Source organism: Antechinus flavipes, chromosome 1 (genome assembly GCF_016432865.1).
Source record: "Antechinus flavipes isolate AdamAnt ecotype Samford, QLD, Australia chromosome 1, AdamAnt_v2, whole genome shotgun sequence".
NCBI lineage: Eukaryota > Metazoa > Chordata > Mammalia > Dasyuromorphia > Dasyuridae > Antechinus > Antechinus flavipes.
Window position 1 is genome coordinate 182,881,831 of NC_067398.1, and position 25,353 is coordinate 182,907,183.

General features: G+C 35.6%; 1 long non-coding RNA gene across 2 annotated transcripts in view; it reads right to left on the reverse strand.

Annotated features, from left to right (window-relative positions):
* Positions 1-25,353, reverse strand: part of LOC127559664 (uncharacterized) — a 54,734-nt gene that overhangs the window by 20,363 nt on the left and 9,018 nt on the right. For both annotated transcript variants that reach the window (XR_007953185.1, XR_007953184.1), the window contains exon 3: positions 4,684-4,734. This is a non-coding gene — a long non-coding RNA (uncharacterized LOC127559664). The remainder of the gene's footprint in view (positions 1-4,683; positions 4,735-25,353) is intronic.

The window sequence follows — 25,353 nt, forward strand, 5'->3', positions numbered from 1 at the left end:
TAACTTTTGGGGCCAATTCAAAGAGCATTGTCTACAAGAGAACTACATGACATACCGCCTGCAGGCTGCACACAACCCAGGGAGCAATTGTCCATGATCTACTCTCAGCAGATTTAGGGAAGACAAGAGGGCACAATGAAAGCCAACATGCCACCCAGAAAGCTATCCTGCAAATTCTTCCCTTTCAATTTGTACATTAATGGTAATATTCAAGAGATCCGCAAGAGCTATCAACCAAAAAATGCATCTTTGCCCTAACTTGAAGTATCTATATTGTTCCTCAACCCTATCTAGTAAATGGGTCCCTAAGGACAGAGATTATAGGTGAACTTTGCTAGCTTCTTGGACTTAGTTCACTGTCAAATGTGCCCCAATCAAGAGTAGACAGTGATCAATAAATCTCAGAGTTGATGGGTTTTCACAAGAGTTTATTTTCACCTTCCTCACTTACCCTTTTCATTCAGCTATAAGGCAAGCAACCTAAACACGCCTTCATGAGTCTGGTCCCCTGACTCCAGGCCCAAGAAAACAAAGCTTTCAGGAATGGCAAAGAATATGAATAACCAGAGGATAATATATCATTTTGTCTTATACACTTCAAGCCCAAAGCAGCAAATAATTTTTAAGGGATCCCATTATCATGTAGATTTTTTAATTTGGTCTAATGAACTTGAAAAATCAAGAAAATAGTGGAATAGGATGAACTAGGAGTTATAAGATTCAAGCTCAACTCCCAGATGTGAGATTTATTGCCTTTCTGAAATTTACTTCAACTCCCTAGCCCTCAGATTTCTTATCTGTTAAAAAAAAAAAAAAAAAAAGAGGGAGTTAGGTGGTCTCTAAATTCAGAGGTGTGATGGGGCAAATTCCAAGTACTAGGGAGCCCATTGTTAAATTATCAATGTCATCATTCACATCTCAAAAATTAATAAAAGCTACAAATTAAGGCTGGATTTATTGTTCTAATTATGACTCTATACCTAAGAGAGCAAAGGAGAAAATGTTAATAATGCTTAAAACTTTACAAGCATATACTACTTTTTGGATAATTAGTTGTTAATAATTTACCAGAAAATCTCTGGACTATCAAGTACACTCAGACCACAATGCCTCTAATACGCCATGCAGTTCTAATCCATGGGCTTCCTTACATTCACACTTCTGCCTGCCTGGTGAGTGGCTATGAACTTATCAATCATTTCAGAACTGATTCAAGCTCTGAATCATTTGGAGAGTTTGGGGAGAACCGTGGATAGTTAGGTGTAGTATTTGGGCTAAGCTCACTTTGATTTACAAAGAAGGGCTCCTATGGGGTAGGAGGGAAGGATTCATGTAATGTCTATATTTACTTTGCTACTGCTATCAATCAGCTCCAGCTGCTAACCAAATAACAACCAAGGACAAGAATTGAGGCATAGAGGAAAATAACCTGTCCTTATTTAATACAGTTACATTTACCTTAATAGTGGGGGAAATTGTAACCTTGTTGGATTCTGTCTAAATTACAGTTGAATATTTGATTATCATAGTCTGGTAGAAAGAGTATAGGTTCTGGGGTCAGAAAACTTGGGTTCAAATATTATCTCTGATGCTTCCTACCTGTGTGAAATTTACAAGTCATTTATTCAGTTTCTTCATTTGGAAAAAAAAATCAGTTGAACTAAATAACTTCAGAGGTTCCTTCCAGATCTAAATCTATGATCACATGATCACCAAATTTTATCTATTGTTCTAATTCAACTTACTCTCTGGGTGACATTGGCCTATGTTTGATTCAGTTTCCTCAATTATAAAATGGGAAGAAAAACAGTACCTACCTCAAAAGTGTATGTAAGAAACAAATGAAATATTATTTATAAAACCCTTAAGCATATTGCCTGGCACATAATGGCCGCTTAAATCAATGCTTGTTTCTTTCCTTCTACCTTCAAGTCATTTAAGAGGACATTGAAAGAAAAGGAGAAAAAAAGGAAAAGAAAGAAATTTACATGATAACTTTAATCCATTTTTAAAAAGAAAAATAGCAAGTTGCACATAATAGATATGAAGTTTCATATGCCATCTTTTTTTTATTCTACTATGTTATGGAAATGCTTGTTTTATTTCATAAATTGAAAGTAAAATAACTTTTTAAAATAATAAAAGAAGGCATTGTTAAATCCAGCCTATCCATTCAGAGAAAATCTTCATTGTTCTAGAAGTTAGCACCTTTCAAAACACTGGAGAATGAGCAGGTGAACTCTCCTCAGCAATAACCTCTGTTATAATATAAAACTTCCCCTTGAGTTGGTCAACTCATCTGCCCTACTTTGGGTCAAGTGAATTGTTAGTGATTCTTGACTTTAGATCACCTGAGACTTTATTGGTGCAGCTACCTCCCCTATCAACAGACTGAAACTTCCCTTTTCTGCTTTGGAGGAATATTTTGGGAGTGGCTATGCATGAAAATGATATCAGTTCATAGTTAATTTGGTCATGCACCTCTTTGAATTTAACTAGAATAGTCTTCAAATGAAAGATATACAGCCTATCATAGAGTCTATACATGAAATTCTTCTAATTTAATATGCCATGTCAGAATTTCTTCTTCACCAGATTGATGTTCAAAAATCTAGGGATACCTCTATATCACAGTAAAACCTAGAGAAGTGAAACAATTGGCCCAAGGTCATACAGGGAATAAATGGCAGAGTTGGGATTCAAAGTTGGGTTTGTACAACTTTAGTACTCTTTCCTCTTTACCTTTTTACACAGATCCTCTGGCTTCACTATGCCATATTGTTATTGTTGAGTGATTCAGTCGTGTCTGGCTCTACATGACCCCATTTGGGGTTTTCTTGGCAGAGATATTGGAATGGTTTGTCATTTTCTTCTCCAGCTCATTTTACAGACAAAAAAACTGGGGCAAACAGGTTAAGTGACTTGCCCAGGATCACACAGCTAGTTAATATTATATGCTAGAATGAAATTCATGAAGATGAGTCTTCCTGATTCCAAGCCCAATTCTCTATCCAGTGTACCACCTCACTGTCTCTTAATCAATCATTATCCCTATTTTAAAAACAAAGAAACAGGATCGAGTGACTTACCCATTGTCACATAACTGGCTGATAACACTTAAAAAAAATTCAGTCAGATTTCTCCTGATTCTGGATGCAGTTTCCCATTTAGATAGACCATACTGTCTATCTAAAAAACATGCTGCCCTAAAATATTGGAACTTTCCATTTTAAATGTCTATGTCTCAGGTTCTTCCACTTTTTACCTGATATTAATTTGCATGTGTCTACAGATGACTAGAATCATTCTTGTCTCTTTCATATGTATATGTTCTACCTATCTGGCCAGATGTGAGATTATGAGGCATACATTCTGCTTATTCTCTAGCCTCCCTTAAGAAGTATTTCAGCCTTCTGAACACAGTAGACACTCAATGAACCATTTATGGGATCAATTGACTAAGAAATAGCATTCTTTTCTGCCCAGATATTAGGAAATCTGAAGTTGGAGGAATTTTCAGCTAAGTTTGTCTAATACCAGAATGGGTCACTATATCCTAACTGTTCTCATCCCTTTTCATAATAAATATCTGTCATACACATGGACTCCCTTCTCTCCATTCCTGATATCAGAGAACCAAGTCTGTTCAGACCAAATCAATCCTTAAGTACTTACTGAGCACTTTGAGTGCATAGATAACTCAGAGATTCCAGACTGTGTTAAGAATGGTTGATCTCAGTCACCTGTGTACATCTCACAGAAGTACTTAGAAAAACCAAAGGGAAAATTTTCCAAAGATAGGCGTCTCTCTTTCCCAATATTTTTTCCCTTTTCCCATTCTGTTTGTTTGTCCAACATTAAGGAAAAAGGAAAATTTGGATTATAATTGCCCCTAGTCTATACTACTACAATGTCAACTTTTCAAATTTATAAGTTTTAAAAAGTCAGACAATTGGGTCGATCATATGCAACAAAAGAGAGGCCTTTGTAACAAAGCACATTTCTCAAGTTGATGCTTCCACTGTCCCAAATTACCTACAATAAGTGAGCCAAGTCTACATTGGAACCCAGATGCCTTTTACCTAGAAAAATGAGACTCCCAAGTAAGAGTCCAATGAGGCCCCAGGTAACACAATCAATGTGGCTGTTACCAATGTTAAAAGTAGCCTGAATTGAGCTATTCCTGGCCTTCAATTATTTCCATTTTGAAAAAATAATTTATGACTTCAACTGATCTCCACAGAAATCTGCAATTATCCATGAAAAATCTTAACCTAATGTTTTGTTCTCTGTATACAAAACTGCTTACTAAATGATGAGTACCTTTTTGTGATAATTTTTAAATATGAAAATAAACTCATTTCAAAGGCCCCTGTATTGTGCTGATCTGCAGAACTCTTCCTGACACCACTGTTTATCATGTAATTAATTTCCTGTTATAACATTCTGAAAGTGCTCTCCTCCAACTCTACTAAGCTTTTCTATCTCAACACTGTTTTACAACTTTGAAATGATTTTTTTTAAAAAGGACATGTTGCTCTTACTCTGTGCTAAATACATAATATGGTTCTCAAATCTGTAGAAAAAATCATTGATCATTAAGACCACAATCCAAACATCAAGGAAAAACTCCATAACTATAAATACTGAAGGATTAGAAGAGGAAATAAATGAATGAATTACCTTTCCCAGGCTGCTTTCCAATTTTTTTTTCAAAGATCTTGCTGGGTAGTCCTGAAAGTTAACAAAGTCAAGGGAGACAAACAGAACGAAAATGTTCAGTTCCATCATTGACTCGTAGGCCAAGCAGTAATATGAAATAAACACAAGAGCCAGATTGCATCTCTCTGTGTCTTTATGTAAATAATTAGCAAAGCATCTTTTCCATTTATGTCTTGCCTTGCTCAAGAAGGCTTGTTTGTGAAGGGAAGAAACTGCTGGGTTCTTAATGCAAGCTAAGCACATCCTATAAATTCTAGAGTCCAGAGAGAATTTATCTTGGCAAGAGGTCTATTCAAAAAATCAGTATGTGGGACATGGCATGCCCTGGCCCTTGAAAGATCACACTGTGCCAGGATAGCTTTTGGTCAAGTACTTACTTCTCTCCTATTACTCCTTTCACCCTTTACCAAATTTCCCTGCCTCCAGTGATAGGAAATAGCTATGCATTCTCTCTTAATATATGCATTATGGAAATTGTTTGTTTTCTCTGTTAGAACAGATAAACATATTTTTAGCGTTTATTTGTTCATGAGTTGAAAACAAAGAAATACAGGGTATTTTTAATGTCGAACTGGCTTTGCCATCCAGAGTAATTGCTCCCAGGCATCCTTAATTTACACACCATGACTTTTGTATTTTTTTTTTTTTTTGCCGTTGTTCTTGTTAATTGAATATTCATATTTGGCATCTCTGAGCACAACAAACTTCTCTCCTAGTTCTGATGCCTTTTTAGCATTGAAGCTCCCTGGGTGCATGATAAAGAGGCAGCAACTTCCTTGCCAGGGACAAAAAGAAAGACATACTGTATGCAGCTACGCGGGTCATTTGGTGAGTGCTTACTTCGGTTCCCTTGCCTCTTTGCTGTGAACACAGGCATCTGTATTAATTGATGCCAGCTTTCAATAAATCTGCCCCTAAGTAGGAAAAAAAAAAAAAATTGCATGGGAAGAAGTCCTAGGCTTCTTTCTGAAAAATAAACTGCCCAAGTTTGATATCCAGCAAGTCAAAAGGCTTCTACAACTCGGACTTTCCCTGTAGTTCTGTAACGCGTTCATTCAGTAGAGTACTTATTTGCTGAGACCAAAGCCTTCCAAACGCCTCCGTGATTAGTGGTAACATTCCCCTGCCATTCCCAAAGGCTATTTATAAGGAGAAGTGATGTAAGATGACACAAAGCCTAGCATGTTGGTTGAGTTTTTAAAGTATGCAGCGCATAGGGAGTACATCAGGAATGCTAAAGCAGGAAAGGGCTTGGAGAGCAGCGGAGACATTCTGCTGTGTTTGTTTGAGTTAGTGTGTGAAAGGCGAGCCCTCCCAGGCCGCTCATCACCAGGACTGTGATTAAAACACTGGCAGCCTAGATCGAAGAACGAGGTGTGCGTTCTTTTGGCCAGCTGTCAATCTTTCAGCTAGCTGGTTTGCAGGTTGTGAGAAAAGACATGCTCCTGTTTTCAGCATGTGAGTGTGACATCCTGCTTTGGCAAATTCCTCCTGGATGGAAAACTGAGCTTTTCCCATGTGTTTATACTATCCTCCTTCCTCTTTGAATTCTACATCCCCATGTGCAGGATTGACAAGCCAAAGCAAAGACTCTGAGAAATTTTATTCCTGTTAAACGTTCGTTTCTGCTGATCTTCTTATATGTGGGTGATGGTTTCAATGTAAAAATACATGAGCGGATGTACATTCTATGACAATTGGGAGGTGGGGAAAAGAGGGCATGTGACTCCACTGGAATAGAAAACTCCCAGCATAGAAACTGCCTCCAGTGATGCAATAACTTATCTGTAATTCACTGACTTGGAGAATTGCCCCAAAGCATTGGGAGATTAACTGATTTGTAATACAGCCAAGGAGTGTTAAATGGGGGATTTGAATCCAGGTCCTTCCTAACTCTAATGTCAGTCCTCTGAGCACTATATCATGCTGCCTCTCATTAAGTATACACATATAAATACTCATGATCTAAGTGTGCATGTTCATGAAAGTGACCTGATATAATTTTGGAACAAGTGATAAAATGCATGAGTAGGAAGAAAAGAAGGCTAACAAAAGTCAGCTTGAAAATCAGCAAAAGCCAGCATTAGGATTCTTATTCAGTTCCTCCCATTCTTTGAGTTTTCAGTAAACAACTCCAACCAAGAGGGTACTGGAACCAAATGGAGCCAGATGTTAAATTTTCAGTGTGAGCATTTACACCTCAGAGATCAGCAAAAGATGCAAGTCAGAGTTTGGCTTATTATTTTGTTGATTGTTTTGTCAATTTCTACCCTGAAGAAAGCAATAGCAAAATAATAATAATAATAATAATAATACAGTTTCAATTTTAAAAGGTACAGTGGGTACTTTTTTCCCCCTAGAGAACCCATTGTTAAACATTTCCCAAAACATGACTGCCTACAATTCATTCTTTACAATGAAAAGAAATTCTAGCTATCATAGTCTCTTTCATGTTTGTTTTACATTTGATTTTCTAACTTATTAAATATAGAAATGTCTAACTTTTTAAATATGGAAATTTCCTAAAACATATGTGTATTTCTCTTATACATAAATGGTGAAGAAGATGGAGGAGAAGTAAAAATGTATCTTCAGGGAAACACGAGACTTCAAAATATTGGAGAATTGGAAGGAAGGAATAAGCACTTATATAGCACCTACCATATGCTATATAAATGTGCTTTTTACAAATTCAATCTCACTTGATCTCCTAACAAACCCAAGAGGTAGGAACTATTATTATCCCCATTTTACAATGGAAAAAAAAACTGAAGAAAAGATTAAGTGACTTCCTTAGGATTGCATAGCTATTAAGGTCTGAAGCCAGATTTGACCAGGCCTTCCTGACTCCAGGCGAGGCTCTCTAACTACTATGCCATCAGTTACTGGGTCAATGAACTGCTTCCTAATTATAGCTTACTGAGTACTCTGAAACTAACTTATGGCGCATAAATACTACAAATATTTTGTAAAACAAAACCAAATAGGAATAGATTTCATTTATAATAACTTCAGAGGTTTGAAAATAGCAAAATAATAATAATAAAATAAATTTCTCAAGATCTTTTCAATTTACCTTTATTCAGAGATCACAAGAGAATGTATGATTCTGCAAATGAGAATTTCCCTAAAACCTAGAGACTGATTTAAATGAAAATTAGAAACATTAACGTAACTTGTACTTCTACAAACTTTCTAATATGCCAAATCACAGAAATAATTCTGGCCAATGAATACTGACATTTACTTTTTTAGACCCATGCAAAAATACATACTGAAAAATATCTGGTTTCCATTGATTTATGAAATACAAATGTTCCCTTTCTTGGCATGCCAAAGCCAAATGCAATTTTAATGAAACACCTGCACTACAAACAGAGGAAGAACCTGAAAAAACAAAAAAGGAAGAGAGACAGGTAAAGGGGAGATACAAATATAACCTAAATATGAAAAAAAAAAATCTGTAAAGATCCTTTTCTTTCATAACTTAAAAGGCCTTTACAAGCCTTAAAAAATACCCCAAACTAAGTGTCTGTATTAGTACCACAAATTATGAAAAGCTAGATTTCTTTAAATCCATCTTAAGAAACAAAATTTACTGTTTACATTATGTCTTGAAATTGCCTTCAATTGTATTCTGTTCAAGTCCTCATAAATATTAGACTGGGTGCTCATGTATTAGATTTTTTATAAGGAAAAGAGGGAAGAGAGAGGAAGAAAAGAAGAAAATATTCTGAATAGTCTGCAAAATTGCTCAAAGAAACTTTCTACTTTCTGAGATTGTAGAATGCTTCTTAGCAAGATGGAAAAAGGGAAACTTAAGAGAAGGGAGAAAGGTTGTAATTTTAACTGTAGATTACTACAGCCTGTAAAACTGCTACTAAGAATGCCTTTGATTTTCCACTTTACATAATCATAGAAGTAACCTGAACATCAATGAAAGAGGAAAAGATAGACATAAGAAGTAGAAACTATCCAAGATAGCTGAACTATCTATCCTTAAAACCAAAGGTGTTCAAAGATCTAATAATCCTAGAGACCTAAATACATTGACAGTTGAATATATAGGAAACCCAGAGGGCTAGGTAAAATGTATGGCTCAAGTGTCAAGCATTTTTGAAGTCATTTTACAAAGCTCCTATAAAAATAGAGTCCCTTTATGTGCAATTGTTTTAACTATGGTAAGAATGAGGGGCAGGAGGAAGAATAGAAAAGGGGGAAAAGAAGAGGAGAAGAGGAAAGGAAGCAGAAGAAATGGAGAAAAAGAAGAGGGAAAAGTAAGGGATTTGGGATAGGGGAAGGCTTGAATTCCAAGAGTAGCAGGAAATAATATAGTAGAAAGAGTGTTACATCTGAACTCAGAAGAACTGCGTTCCAGTCCTGCCTCTAGAAAAATCACTCTGGACTTCATTTAGTCCCTTACCTGGAGGGAATTAGACTAAATGGTAGCTAAGGCCATTTTAGTTCTAAATCTATGATCTTATAAAAATGTCTGGAATAAAGTAAAATAAAGAGCCTCACTGAGCAGCCTGCTAGAAATAGGAGAGTAGGTGAAACAAATGTAGTCCTTCTCAGAATAATATTTTAAATACACAAAATAAAAAACATAGAATTAAAAAGGAAGCCAATTATATTGAAACATGATTTTAGGTAACATCTTGTGATGACCGGGTATTTAAAATCAGCCAGAGCAGGAATTCAGGTTAAGGGAAAAATCTTCAATCTTTATTCTCAGTAGAGGTGAAGAAGGATTGCGATAGCAATATGGGCTGCTGTGACAGGAAGCCAGCCAACAGAGGTGAAGGGGAATTGCAGGTGAAAGGGGGATCGGAGGTAAAGGGGTGTCACGATAGCAATGCGAGCAACTGTGTCAAGAAACCAGCCAGCAGTCTCTCTTTCCACTTCCTTTTTTCACTCCCCTGCCTCCACCCACCAAAAGCGTCATTTCCTATACAACACATCAGGACTTGCACAAAGAGTAGGCGGGGGCCATTCTTTCTCTAAGCATATATATTAATAGAGTATGGTCCAATTACTATTTAGCCTCATGTGCTTGGGACCTCAGTGCATCAACTCAAGCCTCAGCCCATTACAACATCTACTGCTAATTAAGAATTCTCTGATGTGGCTCTTTGTGGTAGCAAAGAATTGGAAACTGAGGGTACACTCAATCAATCAATCAACTGGAGAAAGGGCAAACAAGCTGTAATATATAATTGTGTTGGAATACTAATATGCTATAAGAAGTGATGAGCAGAATAGTTTCAGAAAAACCTGGGAAGACATTTGAACTGCTGCAAAATGGAATGAGCAGAACTCAGAGAACACTGTACATAATAATGGGATTATTATAACCATTATTAACTAATGGTTATAATCATGATCAACATGAATCAAAAGATTCAGCTAATCTAGTCAATACAATGATTTAAAACAAATCTTTTAAAAATTTTATCTTTAAAAATTATCCATCTCCAGAAAGAGAACTGATGAAGCCTGGCTACAGATTAAATCACTTTTTTTTCACTTTATTTTTCTTGCTTTTTTATAGAAAATGAAAATATATTTTGCATGATTTCTCATATTTAATTCACATCACATTTTTGTCTTCTCAGTAAGTAGGGGAGGGAAGGAAAGAATTCAAAACTTTTTTTTTTTTAATCAAAATAAAGAGTTCCCTGCTTTCAGGTGAAGAAATCAATTCCTAAAGAATTAGAAGTGACCTTCCAACGGTCACACAAATACAAAATGAAGGCACTAAAATCACTCTAAAAACAATGTGATGAATTGAACTCAACACTCATAAGAAGATAAGCATACACAAAAGACACATCCAATCCTCAGTCTGTTATCATATGTATGTTTATATCAGAAAATAATGTGGTTTAAGTTATGAAGAGCAGGTGAACTTACTTATCGGTGAAATTCCATATGTGTCTGCCCAAATACCTTTAATTCACAAAAATATAAAACCAGGCACGTTTCCCCAATGTAGCTTAAAGCTATTTTCTGTGATAATAAAAATTATGATGAAATAAATGGGAAATATTAATTATATACATCCAACAGATATTAAAATATTAAATGTTTCAAAAATCTGAGCTACTTTCAGACAAATGGACAATTTATTCACCCATAGGATTAACTTCTGTTATGTCATCATTCTTCATAATTTTTCATTGATTTTCCTTCATAAGAGAATAGTCAAAATTTTGTAGCCCAGACAAAAGAGAATTTTTTTTATTCTTGTCCTGGTTTAATGAATTCGTTAATGAATTAATGAATAATTTTATATCAACTGATTGTCAAAATTGCTGTTATGCATAAGTTCTTACCTATTGGGGTCAAACCATTCTTAACAGAGGATCAATGGTGGCAATGAACATAGTTGTCCAACATGTTCCTCTGCATTTCTCATGGGACAAAGTTGATATGAGGCTTTCATGGCCTCTATAACCTTTAAAAGAAGATAGGAAAGCCAAGCTAACAAATTCCTTCTGCAACAAATTAACTCTGTAATCTTAATTTAACATTAAAAATATAAACAAAAAACAAACCCCAGGGGCTTTTTCTATATGACATAAGTATTCTATTAAAGAGTGGGAAAAGTCAAGATGGGAAAACATAGATATGGGGACAGGGGTGTTGGATGGAAGATAAGAAAATTTTCTCTTTTCAAGAGTGGGGGATGAAAACACTAATGTTCATGTTTTATAAATTATCTCCATAAATTCCCTAATTGAAATTGTTGACCCTTAAGAAGAGTATCAAGACCCAAAAGTTGATAGAAAAGATTACCGTGTGTTTGAAGATATACTGACTGTGCAGTCTTTAGGACTGAACTCTTTTCTCCACATTTTATGCTATATACAAGACCTTCATCCTTTAGCTAAAAATAAAAGGGAAGGTTACTTTGAGAGAAACTCAAAAAAGCCCAAGGAAAGAAAGGAAAAAATACACACATACACACATATAGATTCATACACACACGTGTGTGTGTATGTATTCTGCTTAGTACTTGCAATAACCCAGTACTGAATATTCAATACTGAATACTAAATTCTCAATAAATTGTTCTTCTTGTTTGATAAATCTAAATTGGAAATGGCCCAGCAAGGGAGAAAAATGAGTACAAGCCGCCCTACCAGTATGATTAAAATATACTGCCCAAAGGCACACATTTTTCTTTCTCCTCCTTCTAACTCATCAAACAAAGACTTTTTACTCACCCCCCCCAGCACCCATTAAAAACATTTTGTACAAGGTGGTATGAGATGTTTCCCTGAACTAAGGAGAGGAATGCTATTGCAAAGTGAGCCTGGTCTCTGCTCATGCCCAAGAAAAGTTGATGTTGAATATACTTTGCTAATGGTATTTTTTGTTTATGTTTTCAATAATTTATGCCCAAAAATAATTCAAATTTTTAAAAATATATCTGTTCATTCCATCAAAAGGCTGAAAAGTAAACTTTTTTCATCATAGTAATGTTTCATTAAATAACAAACTATATACTCAGAAGAAAAAAAAATAAATTATAGCATTGTTATCACATCAAAAAAGTCATCAAAAATGCTGAACAGTTTTATAAAGAGCTACTATCAAACAAGTTATGGCATATGAATATGATGGAATATTATTGTTCTGTAAGAAATTATGATGGAAATGATTTTATAAAAACCTGAGAAGACTTATCTGGACTGATGCAAAGTGATGTAAGCTATACCAGGAGAACAATTTATACAATAGCAACAATGTCACAAGGATAATCATTTCTAAAAGATTTAGGAACTTTGACCAATACAATGGCTAACCACAATTCCAAAAAAATTATGATGAAACAGATTCTCCATCTCCATAGAGAGAGATGATATACTGAGAGTACAGATCAAAGCAATTATTTTTTTTTTTTTTGCTTTCTTTCTTTTTATTTCTTGGACATGGCTACTGTTTTACTTGACTACACATATTTGTAATGGGCTTTCTGCGGGGGGAGGGAGGGAAGGGAGGAGGGAGGGGTGGGGAGGGGAGAGGAGGGGAAAGGTGAAGAGGGGGAAGTTGCTTTCTCAGGGGGAGAAAGAGCATCAAGATGCATAGGGAGGAAGAGATTTTAATACTGAGAATAAAATAAAATTGAAAAATAAAGCTAGAAGAGGAAATAAAACTTTGGAATTGTCAATGCCAAAAAAAAAATTTTTTTAAGAACTATTTCAAAGATCTAGAAAGCTATGCTAAGTTTGCACTTTTTCTTCTAATAGAGGATAGAAATTTTCTTTGTTTTTTAAGAAACTCAAAATGAATTAATAGAAAATTCATCAAAAAATTCTAAGTTTGCAATCCAAATGTTAAATTTGTTTGTTACATAATAAAATTACTGGCTAAAAAGTGATGGTTTCCCTTGGTAAGTTGAATTATACTAAAAAGTAAATAAGCAAAATAATCAATGACCAAAATAATTTTAAAGAAAAAAATCACTCTACATAATTCGTTTTTATTAGCTAGCATCTATATAAATCTTTTGGATTTATGAAATACTTTATATGTGTCATCTCATTTGATTTTCATAAAATCCCTGAAAGTTAGGCACTGGTATTTCTTCTATTTTAAAGATCAGGAAACTGAGACTAGAAGAAATTTCATGATTTACCCAGTCACACAGCTTCTCAGTGTCTGAAGCAAGCCACCTTGTTGTCTCAATCCATTTATTTAGTCTTTAATATCTTTGAAAAAAAATCTATTTTTGATCCATTTTGGACTGGGATTCAAAAGACCAGACTATCAATCCCAACTCTCCCATTTTCTACTTAGCAAGCTATTTCATTCTCTATGTCTCATAAGTTGAAGAAGATGGACTAGATTTCTCAGGACCCACCCAGCTCTAAAATTATATTAATTTCCAACATCAATCAGCATGCTTTGCCACAGGACAGGGACTGCAGAGGAAGCACCATATGAGGAAAGAAACACATGTGAAAAGGACATAAACTAGACATAAACCCATGACTTCTACAGATTTCTAGTGTATACTGTGAAATCTTTTTTTCCCAATGGCCAGGCCAGAACATTCAATTTTTATATTTCACACTATTTCATAAGCTTTTTTTTTTACTAGGTCAAAACTGTTAAAGGTCTAGATGATCAGAGAAAACTACACTCCAGAATTTTATTATAATCCTAAAAAATATCTGAATTCTGCTTGCAAATGCATTCTTTGGCATGAAATGTAAGATAGTTTTAACATTGCAAGAGGATATTAATAGTTGTGTCTCATTACTATTTTTATCATATGCACTAGTGGCCTTATCTGCTTCTGTCAAACATTAAGTAGACTATAGCAAACCAGAAGTCTAATAATGAAAATGTTCTGGCAGATAGAGGACAAGGATGAACTAAATGAGAACTTGCCATGTGTTACATTCAAACAGACATTAGTTCTCACTCCTGCTTTTAATAGCTCTCTACCTTTTAGTTTTACACTGATGGGGCCCTCAATAAATATTAAATTGAATAGGCACCATGACCCAGAGCTTTCATAAAGTGGGATGATAAGTCTAAAGATGAAAAGTTGTTCACGTGTGACATTTCTGTCAGCTAACTCTGCAGTTGCATGGGTTGTCATTCAAATCCCACCTTTGACACTCACTACCTGTGCAATCTTGGGCAAATCATTTAAGCTTTCTGAACCTCGATTTCCTTGTCTATGAAAGGAAAAGATTGGACTAGATGGCTTCTGAAGTCTCTTGCTTTCTAAATGATCTTCCTAAAATATAGCTTTGACCATGTGCATACTATCCCTACTCAATATATTCCAGTGGCTCTCTATCCTTTCCAGTTTAAAATATAAATTCTTCTGTTTACTATTCAAAGTAATTTGAAAAGTATCCATAAATACTTAAAGTAACAAAGTATTCATAACTTGCCCCACATACACATACGCACACACACTTTGCCAAATTTCCTACACCTAACAGCCTAGCATGTATTCTTAGATCCAGTCATACTGGTTTCCTTGCCGTTCCTAGAATGATACACTCCATGATCCAACTCCAGGCATTTTCATTGGGTATCCCCCTTCACAGAATTCTTTCCCTCTGTATCTCTTATCTCCTGGCTTTTCTGTACTTCCTTCAAGTCCCTGCTAAAATCCTACTTTCTAAAGGAAGCTTTTCATGATCCCCTTTAATTTTGGTGTCTTTCCTCTTTAGTTTATTTACAAGGTATCACTATTATCATATATGTACATAGTTGTTTGCATGCTGTCTCCCCTATTAGATTGTGCAGACTTTATTGAGAACAGGGATTGTCTTTTGGTGTGGTAGTGATTGTTGATTTCCTGTCATTTGGCCCCATCAACTACTTCTGATCAGTATTAATTATTTCATAGGAAGACCTCTCTGTCTTTTTTTTTTAACCTAGTCTTCATCATTGGATGGATTTAATCTAGACTTCATCAGTCAAACTGAGACCTCTTAAAGATCTTAGCTTAAAAAAAAGCCTTCCACTGCATCCAAAACCACCTCCAGTTGTCCTGATTTATATTTTACTACTGGACCCAGATGTCTCTGGAGGAAAAAGTGAGCTAGCAAATTTAATACTGGAATGGTTTGCCATTCCCTTTTCCACCTTATTTTGCAGATAAGGAAACTGAGTAAATAGGGCTAAGTGACAAGCCCAAAGTTACACACAGCTAAGAAATATCTAAGGTAAGACTTGAACTCAATAAAATAAGATTTCCTGACTCTTGGTCCTGCACTCTATCCATTGGTCCATCTAGCTGTTTTGTGGATTATCTCTTACCTTTATTTATATCCTCATGTCTGGCATTCACAGTAAAAGTTTACTGACTGAGCAAATCAGTAATTTTATTATTCTAAGCTTTCTATAAAAGCCTTGAGATAATTAGCCCACCCCTAAAATCATCAATAACCACTGAAAAGTTTTAAGATTCTGCATTTTAGAAATATTGGATATAAATACAAATGTTGACCAAAAGTAGAATAAGAAAGAGTTTTTTTTTAATATTTTGACCAGAGGAAATACAGGCATGGGCCCACGTCTCTGATATATATGAGCAATTGAAACTGGGAAAATAAGATAGTTAATAATTTTCTACTTTTTTTAACCTAAGTATACTTTACATGTTTATTTATTTATCATTTTTATTTATCATTTACTGACACAACTATGTGCTGTGCAGAATTTTTCAGCTCTTATTCTTCTTGATATGTGTAAGCTCAAAACTGCACAAAAAAATTTTGAGATACCCTACAATTTGCTGTGTGGTAGCTGCTTGGCAAATGGTAAGATAGATATAAATGAAAGAAATTTAGATAGAAATTTAAATGTCAGAACTTTAAGATCCTGCAAGAGTGAAGAGTGGGTATTCTTACCACCTAGAGAGAGCATAACCATTCTGTAACTTAACTAATCATCTTCATGGAGTTGCTATAATTTAAAAAATGCATTACTCTGAAGCCAAACTGATGATGAGCTTCTTTGTACTTAGCTAATTAGACTGGTCCTTGAATAATAGACTTACAATCCATCACCAGGCTGACTTGCAATGCCATTCAAGTTTTCTAGGACTTGCTGGAGACTTCCAGTATCCAGAATCACCTCCACAAAATAGGTCTTTAGTGGAAGGTGATACACACGCATAATTATATCATAGAAATTAAACATAGTTGTACATAGCATGGAGGTCTGGACCTGTGATTCCATTGTCCTTCCTCTACCAATACAGGCTAGTGACTATTCTCCAGTTTGTAATCTTAGTTAAGGTGCTTGGAGCACTGAGAAGTTAATTAATCTGCCCAGGGTCACAAAACCAGTATGTACTAGATACAGATTTCGAGCACTGTGTGCCAAATCTTAATTTATTGCACAATGCTTCCTCTCCGTTATAAATATATGTGTATGTGTTTACACACTTGATGGACAGCTAGGTGGAAGAATGCATAGTGTGCTGGGCCTGGAGTCAGGAAGATTCATCCTCAGTTCAGATATGGCCTCAAACACTTTCTAGCTGTGTGACCCTAATCAAGTTGCCTCATCTATAAAGTGAGCCAAAGAAAGAAATGGCAAACCACCTCAATATCTTTACCCCAAAACAAAACAAAAAGGAAAAAAAAGAAAAAGAAAAACTTAGATGGGAATCACAGAGTCAGATAAGACTAAAAATGACTGAATAACAACATACTTATTTGATCCCTTTATCTAAATGTTTACTGTTGTTATTTAGACATTCACTTATGTCCAGCTCTTTATGAGCCCATAGACCATAGCATGCCAGGCCCTTCTATCCTTCACTATCTCTCAAAATCTGTCCAAGATTTCATGTCTGTTGTTTCCATAGTATCTATCCATCTCAATTTTCTCTTCCTTAAAATGAGGAGTCATTAGATTATCTCTAAGCCTCTTTCCATTTTGAAATTCTATGGTCATCATCTTATAGAAATAATAAGTGACTTCCAGAAAACCTAAGTAACTTGTCCAAAGTCTCTGAAAAGCTAGAGAAATAGCTAGAATTTACCCACTAGTCTCCTGACCTGATTGGGTGCTCCTCTTTCAGCGCTGTGTGACCTGTCTGGAAGGAGCTGGGTTTGTAAAATACTTGGATTTATTTGAAAAGCACAGCTTCAGCACAGAATATGAAACCATCAACCCTCTCCAGCAGTGCTCCAGGAGCTACAATAGTCTAATCTGACTTCCGCATAGCCCTATAAAGGAAACTGTCTGCTTCATTTAGAATTACTGCATGACCATCACTAGAAAATGGACTCACCAAAACCAGAGAATGGCACTTGCTTATCTCAAAGGGAAACAAAGTTAGTGCCAGATTCACTAGTTTACACATTTAATACTATCCATTTTGTATAGTTTTATTTATAGAAGGTGATAGTCTTTTCCCTCCATCTCTCACTGATGGAATTTTATCTTTCTAATTAAATTCATACTTTCCTATATTACACACTTTTCCAGAAGGATATTTACTGCATCTTATTCTTTATCTCTCTCCTTTCCCCTCCCTAAACCTCTGGAAGTAAAAATCGTGGACTCAGATCTAAAATGGAATAAGTAATTGCTTGATAGCTTCTTGCTCCCTCTTTAAAGTGCCGCGCAGCTGTTGGTGTGAGTGTTTGTGCTGGGACTGCAGAGTGAAGGCCTGGGAATACGGAATCTCATTTCAGAGAAATAGGAGCTAGCTTCAAAGGAGAGATCACCCCTCCCCAGCTGATGGGACCTTTACTGAAAGAAAACAACAATGGAAGTAAGAAACACATGAGTAATATCTCCTGTTACTCCTCTGCAATCCTTCTCTAAACTTTCCCCTCCTTTATCTGATTATATCCTTCCTTCTCCAAACTCTCCCCTGTTTTGGTTTTACCTTTTTGTTGGTTTAGGTGCCTGATTGTGGGCTTCAGGGTGGAGACCATACTGCTTCAAAGCACATTATATGAGTTAGTTAAGGAAAAACAACTCCTATAATTGCAGTGTATTCTCAGAGGTCTCATCAGGAAGAGAAACGAATTTAAGAAATTTGAGGTATGTATTTTTTTTACAGATTAGGAGTATTATTAAACAATAATAATTAAGTAACCTAGAATTTGCCTTCACCCATGTCATGAAGTTCAAATGTGATAACTAATTTAATTTATATACCCTTTTCAGAGGAGATGAATAAAACAAATTGGTCCCCAAGACATACATTTCACAGGATAGAAAAGATGTGGTTCATGTGGGAATAATAAGGTTCTATGGATGGTCTATCACACACCTCTTCTGTGAGAGCACGAGCTCCACTTAACTGACCATCAAGTGCATAAACATATATGCATATATCTATAACTGAAAGGAAGCATTCTGTAATGAATGAAGATTTGGCTACTGAGTTAGGAAGAATGATTAAAATCTGCCTCTAACACATACTAGTTGCATGACTCTGTAGAGATAAACTTCTCACTGCTCCAAGTTATTATTTAAAATAATAACTAGCTTTGGGGCAGCTAGATGAGGTAGTGGATAGAGCACTGGCCCTTAGGTGAAGAGGTCCAAAGTTCAAATCTGCCCTCAGCACATTATTAGCTACATGATCCTGGACAAGTCACTTAACCCCAATTCCTTGCCAAAAATTTAAAAAAAAAAAAATTCTAACTGGTACTTTAAGTTTTGAAAAGCACTGTCTTCCTGTTATTTTATTTGATCCTCACAAAAATCCTGGGAGATAGATGCTATTATTATTCCCATTTTATAGATAAGGAAACTGAGATTAAGTGACTTTCCTGAATTAGCTAATTGGTGAATCCCATAAATTGGATTTGAACTCAATCAAATCTTCATGACTCCAGACTTAGCATTCTATCTAGCTGTCTAAAAGCAAAGAAATATTTAATTGGTTGCAATTTCTCAAAGTGTTATTATTCCCAGTATAAAAGAGTTTGTTGTAGACATAAATGAGCTTTAAAATGTGGCCTGTGAGAAATTTCACAAGATTGTTTTTCTGGTCATATGATGCCATTGTCATAGTCATCCAGCTTTGGACCAGAAATTGGTGTAGGCCAAAATGAACTTTAATTAAAAGCTGAAAATGTTGTCCTGAGTACCTCCACCAACAGACAGTTAACTCTGTCTGACTTAGAGATGGTCTTTGAAAGTTGGCCATAGCCTGAGCTTTCCTCACCCTGAGGCCAGCTTAGAAACTCTCCCACTTAGCCAAAATGAACTTTGGAAGAAAGCCATACAGTGTGTCCATCAGACCTGTACATGAAATTTTTCCAGCTGAGGAGAGGCTAAAAGTGCTTGAATTCCACTAACATTCTTAGGGGAACTTGGGGTCACCACCAGGTCACAATGAGGAATTGGAGCAGAAGGTAGGAGGACAGAATGTTAAAGATCAAGCTTGTTGTTAAGACATTTCACTTTTAAATCCAGAAGTTCTATCAACTACTGAAATACCATGTGTGTGTGGTCAAATTTTCATGCTCATACAGTTTGGAAATGGAATTTATATGTTATGTATCCTGCTTGTATCCTAGGATGATTCGAAAAATCAGATTCATATTTTTACCAATAACTTCGTAATTTATTATCTTTTGTTATGTCTTTCCTAGACTCTTCCCACAAAAACCACTTCCTTCATTCCAATTATAGGTTTTTACATCATTTTCCAAAAGAAGATCTCCTGAAATGATGTCTTTTATTCTCTCAGAACTGGTGTGGCTCCAATCTTCAATAGGAGATGTTCATGTTACTTTTTTTCAGTTTTTCTAAATGTTCAATAAGCAAAATGTCCAAAGTGATTTAAAGAAAAGATGGGAACTTTTACAGGCAAGGGGGCTGTGACAACTGCTACTACAAGTTTATTTTGTCCAAACTGACCCTGTCAAAATATAATTTACTGCTTTTAAAAAATGAGACCAAAATAACATTTGAAAAGTCTAAAAAGGAACAGAAAAAAGAGAATTTCTAGAGTTATTACTCATCTATGATGACTAAATACAGTTGACATTTTTCCGAGCAGAGGTTTCGAGAGATCTTTGCTATTTATAGAAAGACGATTTGAGCATTACTCTGTCTGAAGATTTAATTCAGTGCAATGCTTTTTTGGTCTTAGTCACAACCAGTATCGTCTTATTAATACCTCATGGCTCCCACTAAATTCTGTGGGAATTAGTAAGTATCAAAAAGAAAAATGTGGTCCTACCTATTTAAAAACTATCCTGCAATATGCCAATGCTTTTTAAAGACACAGTTTTTTGATGAGGGTATTTCCTCCAGCAGTACAATTCTCAACAACTTCTTAATAGATGATTTTTATGAGTTGCTACCACAAAAAACTTTGTCATCTAGCAGTTGGCTTTCTATCTGGCTGATTCTCTCTCTCTCTCTCTCTCTCTCTCTCTCTCTCTCTCTCTCTCTCTTTCTCTCTTTCTCTCTTTTTCTCTTTCTCTCTTTCTCTCTCTCTCTCTCTCTCTCTCTCTCTCTCTCTCTCTCACACACACACACACACACACACACACACACACTGGATTACTGAGCTCAAATATGACTCTTTCCAATGACAGGAAGCCCTTTCAGGGCCCATACTACAAGTCCAGCCTCTGAGAACTTGGAATTACTTCCATACCACATTAAGACATCATAGTTAGATTCTAATGGAGAGCATTGCCATGTAATTGTTATTATTATCCCTATAAGTGGTCAGAAATAGATTGCCTAAAATTTTCAAGCTTTTGCACTTGACCTGATCATTTATTTTTACATATTTTAGTTCTGACATGTAACATTTTGTTTAGTCTTACTTTTAAGGTCAATTTCATTTTCAGTTTCTCATGAACTAGACCTCAAGAACTATCTCAAAAAATATGGTTAAAAACAGGGCAATTGGCAGAGCCAAGATGGCAGGGTAAAGGCAGGAACTTGCCTGAGCTCTCCCCCAAACTGCTCCAAATTCCTTTAAATAATGACTCTAAACAAATTTTAGAGCATCACAATACCCAAAGAGACAAAGCAGAACATTTTCCAGCCAAAGGCAACTTAAAAGCTCAGCAGAAAAGGTTTGTGACAACAGGGTGGGAATCCAGCATGCAGTCCCAGGACAGATCATGCCAGGTGGAGCCCTGAATCCAGACCCAGCCCTGGCCTGTGCCCCAGAGTAATTGAGGCAAGGCCTCTGAATCAGCAGCAATGATGGAAGCTTCTGGACCTCTCAGTCCAGGGACACCAAGGAGGACTCTGAAGGTCAGTAGAGAGGGTCTGTAGCAATGGGATGGGAGCCTGGTGCAGAACCTTAACCCCAATCGGCCATACTAATGGCACAGGAATACATTTAACAGCTCTAGAGCAGAAAAGAATGCTTGTGGTCAGATTCCTAGAAGGATTTCTGAACACTGCACAAAATCCTTAAAGCTTGGGACAGCACCTCCTCCCCACTGGAAACAGAGCCTTACATTAACAAAGAGTCAAAAGCAAAGTAATAGGCTAGGAAAATGAGCAGAAAACAAAAAAGCTTTCTGACCATTAAAAGTTATTATGGTGACAAGGAAGATCAAAACACACATTCAGAAAATGAGTCAAAGCTCCTTCATCTAAAGCCTCCAAGAAAAATAATAATTGGGCTCATGCCATGGAAGAGTTCAAAAGGGACTTTGAAAATCAAGAGCAATAGAGGAAAAAATAGGGAAACAATTGAGAGAAGTACAAAAGGAAATACAAAAAGCTAATGAGGAAAAGAATGCTTTAAAAAGTAAAATTAGCCAATTGAGAAAGGAGGTATAAAAGTTCACTGAGGAAAATAATTCCTTAAAAAATAGAAATTGAGAAAATGAAAACTAATGACTTCATGAGAAATCAAGATGTGATACAACAAAACAAAAAAAAAAAAAAAACTGAAAAAATATTTAAAAATGTGAAATATCTCATTGGAAAAACAACTGACCTGGAAAATGGATCCAGGAGAGCTAATTTACAAATTATTGGTCTAACTGAAAGTCATATCCAAAAAAGAGCTTAAATATCAAAACAGGACAATTTACTTCTTTTAAACATGGTACAGAAACATTTCTATCCAAATTAGAGGAATTATTAGAAAATTAGAATAATCATTAAAATGAAAATAATCACTCATTCAGGTAAGATTTTACAAAGTATGTTCTTTACCCTTAGCAGTCAATAGTGACCCTATTGTAACATTTATTTTATAGCAGAGATTGAGTTTCTGAGGGGTTGTATTTAGTCTGTATTTAAAGTATAATTCTAATTAAGGAGTTACGGGTGTGTGTGTGTGTGTGTGTGTGTGTGTGTGTGTGTGTGTGTTTAACTTCAAGACTAATGCTCTTTCTATAATACCAGTCTTGCTAAAGGACATTGTGATAAGTAAAAAAAGATACTATACTTGGAATCAGATTTCTGGGTTCAAATTCTGAGTCAGACACTTATGAACTGTGTGAAGCTGGGTAGCGCTCTCAACCCTGAACTCTAATTTTCTCATCCATAAAGGGGACAATGATATTTATGTTGCCTTCCTCATAGAGTTGACATGATGAAAGCATTTGCTAAAGTATAAAGCATGATATAAATGAAGTTATTTGTCACTGTGTTACTTCATTCAACAAGAATAAAACTAGAGGTTTTCTGATCAGAAAATGCATTCACCTAAATTTGAAGGCATTTATTCTAACACGAGTGTCCATCTGAAGTCAGATTTTTATCTGATGGGCTCCATGGATATATACCCTTATAAGTCATATACTCTCCTGTTACAAAACTCAGATATCTATACATCTCCCAACAAAAGCAAAAGGAAATTGCCTAAAAGAAGACATAGGTAAAATATCCATTGAAGATACGCTAACAATTTTCTATAAAAATATGGAATGGAAACCTCAAGAAACATGTCTAAATAATTGTGATTTGGTATCCCTTATAACTAAATAAAAAGACCCCATGAAAAGCTAGATCTGGGGGTTTTAAATTTGAGAGTTACCCTAGGATAGCTAGGGACACTAAACAGGCATAGATTATTCTCCCTCATTTTCTCATTATTAAAGAATTCACCAAGGCCAGTTTTGATTTAAGAAGCAAAAGGAGACATATTGGCTATATTATATATTTCATTCAGCTATTTCAGGATTCAACATATAAGGAATAAAAAAAATTACTTTCTCTGAGGAATGCTGAAAAATAACACCAGTAGTGAAATAAACAGTATGTCTGGGCAATCCATGCTTTTGGCTTAGAACAATTCAAAATAGGATGTGAGTAATGAAGAGGAAATTTTGTATACATATATTGTGTGTGTATGTATAACTGTAGTCTTGTTAGACATATGCTGGCTAGGCGGGTTTGGTGATGCTGAAGATTATTTATTTCTCACATAATGCAAATGACAGTTGGTAAAGCTGCTCTGTTATTACTGCTGGAGAAATAGGGAGGAGAGTCATTCTGAAACAGCCTTTTAAAAACAAGGCATTTGGCTAACAGAACCTTCAGATGATGACAAGGGTTAATTGATGACTGAATTTGCCAGGATAAAAAGAAAAAAGTCAAGAAATATCAGTTCTACTGGGGCCCAACATTGACTCAGGCTGACTGGTCCTAAAGATAAACAGTGAAGAACTAAGCAAGCAATTATCCCACAATTGAGTTTATATTTACTGATTCAGGTGATTCAGATTATATCAGCAAAAAACAAATAAACAAAAACGATTTTTAATTTTTTTTGCTTGAATTATAAAAGAACTACCTAAGTTTTCCTCTCCCCTTTCCTCAGGCAATTAAGTCAATGTGATCAAGTCAAATCAACAAATATTTTTAAACACCTATAATGTGTCCTGCACTATACTAAGAACAGGATACAAAGAAAGGTGAAAGTCCCTGCTTCCAAAGAGCTCAACATGGAGAGATCAACATGCAAATAACCATGCACAATTAAGCTCTATACAAAATAAGTTGGGGACAATCTCAGGGGAAAAAAAAGGAGATAACATTAAAGGGAGGTGAATAGATTGCTCAATTGTAAAGTCTCATTCTACTAATTTGGAGTTGTAAAGATAAATTAGATAATTATTTCAATTATTAGGTAATAGTGGATATATACACACATATATCTCCCTTTCTTGGTATACACCCATATGATAGCATTACATATAATTGATGTCCTGACTTCTATACTCACTTTTATGTCATCATTTCCCACCTGGCCACTCTCTTAGACTTCACTGTCTCCAGAAACTCCTTTCAGTGAGATTATATCAACTTTCTAGGAATCCTGTTCCAGGGTCATTCACTTCCTCTGATCATAATCCTCTATTTATGAAGGGTACTCCCAACCAGCTGCCCCAAGCACTGCCCCTTTAGTCCTTCCTCCTTCAAGGAATCTTCCCTTTTCCCAACTTTTCAACTTTTTTTTAATATATTGATTTCTCAAATTAGATTGTGAGTGCCTTGAAAGCAGGGACAATCTATCTCCTTTCTTTGTTTCCCTAGTGCTTACCACAACAACTGCAACATAGTTGCTTAATAAATTTTTATCAACTGTCGTATTTATGTAGAAGGTGCATCAAAAATGCATTCTATAATAAATTGTTTAAATGTTGGAAAGAAGGAAGGAAAAAAGGGGTTTTTTTTTAGCTGTTTTCACTCTTTTAAAAAAGTTATGGTATATAAATGTATTCATAACTTTGAGGGGAGCTACATTTAGCAAGACACCACATCTATAGCACAGGATAATGTTGTGTGCCTCAAAGGGAAGCAAAATAGATACTGATTGCTTCCTCCCTTCCCCCTATTTCTTCAAGGGAGATAATTTTTGTCAGGAAGGGAAGCAGGAAGTTGGGGCTAAAGGCCATTCTGCTCTCTTTAGAGAAAGGGGCTGTCAAGCTTGAAGTATCTGTGTTTGCTCCCTAAATCTTATTGGTTTAGGACAAAGCTTCTTTTTCTTTTACTTTTTTTGACTTGCAACCTTTTTTTTGCCCAAGAAGTTTTTATGAGACAAATCAAACATTTACTGATAATAAGTCACAATTTCATGACCCCCACATTCAGTTTTATGACCTCATGTGAGATCACAACCCACATTTGTGAGAAGCTTTGGTCCCAATCGTGATCAGGTTTAATCTAATTTTTGTTCATCAA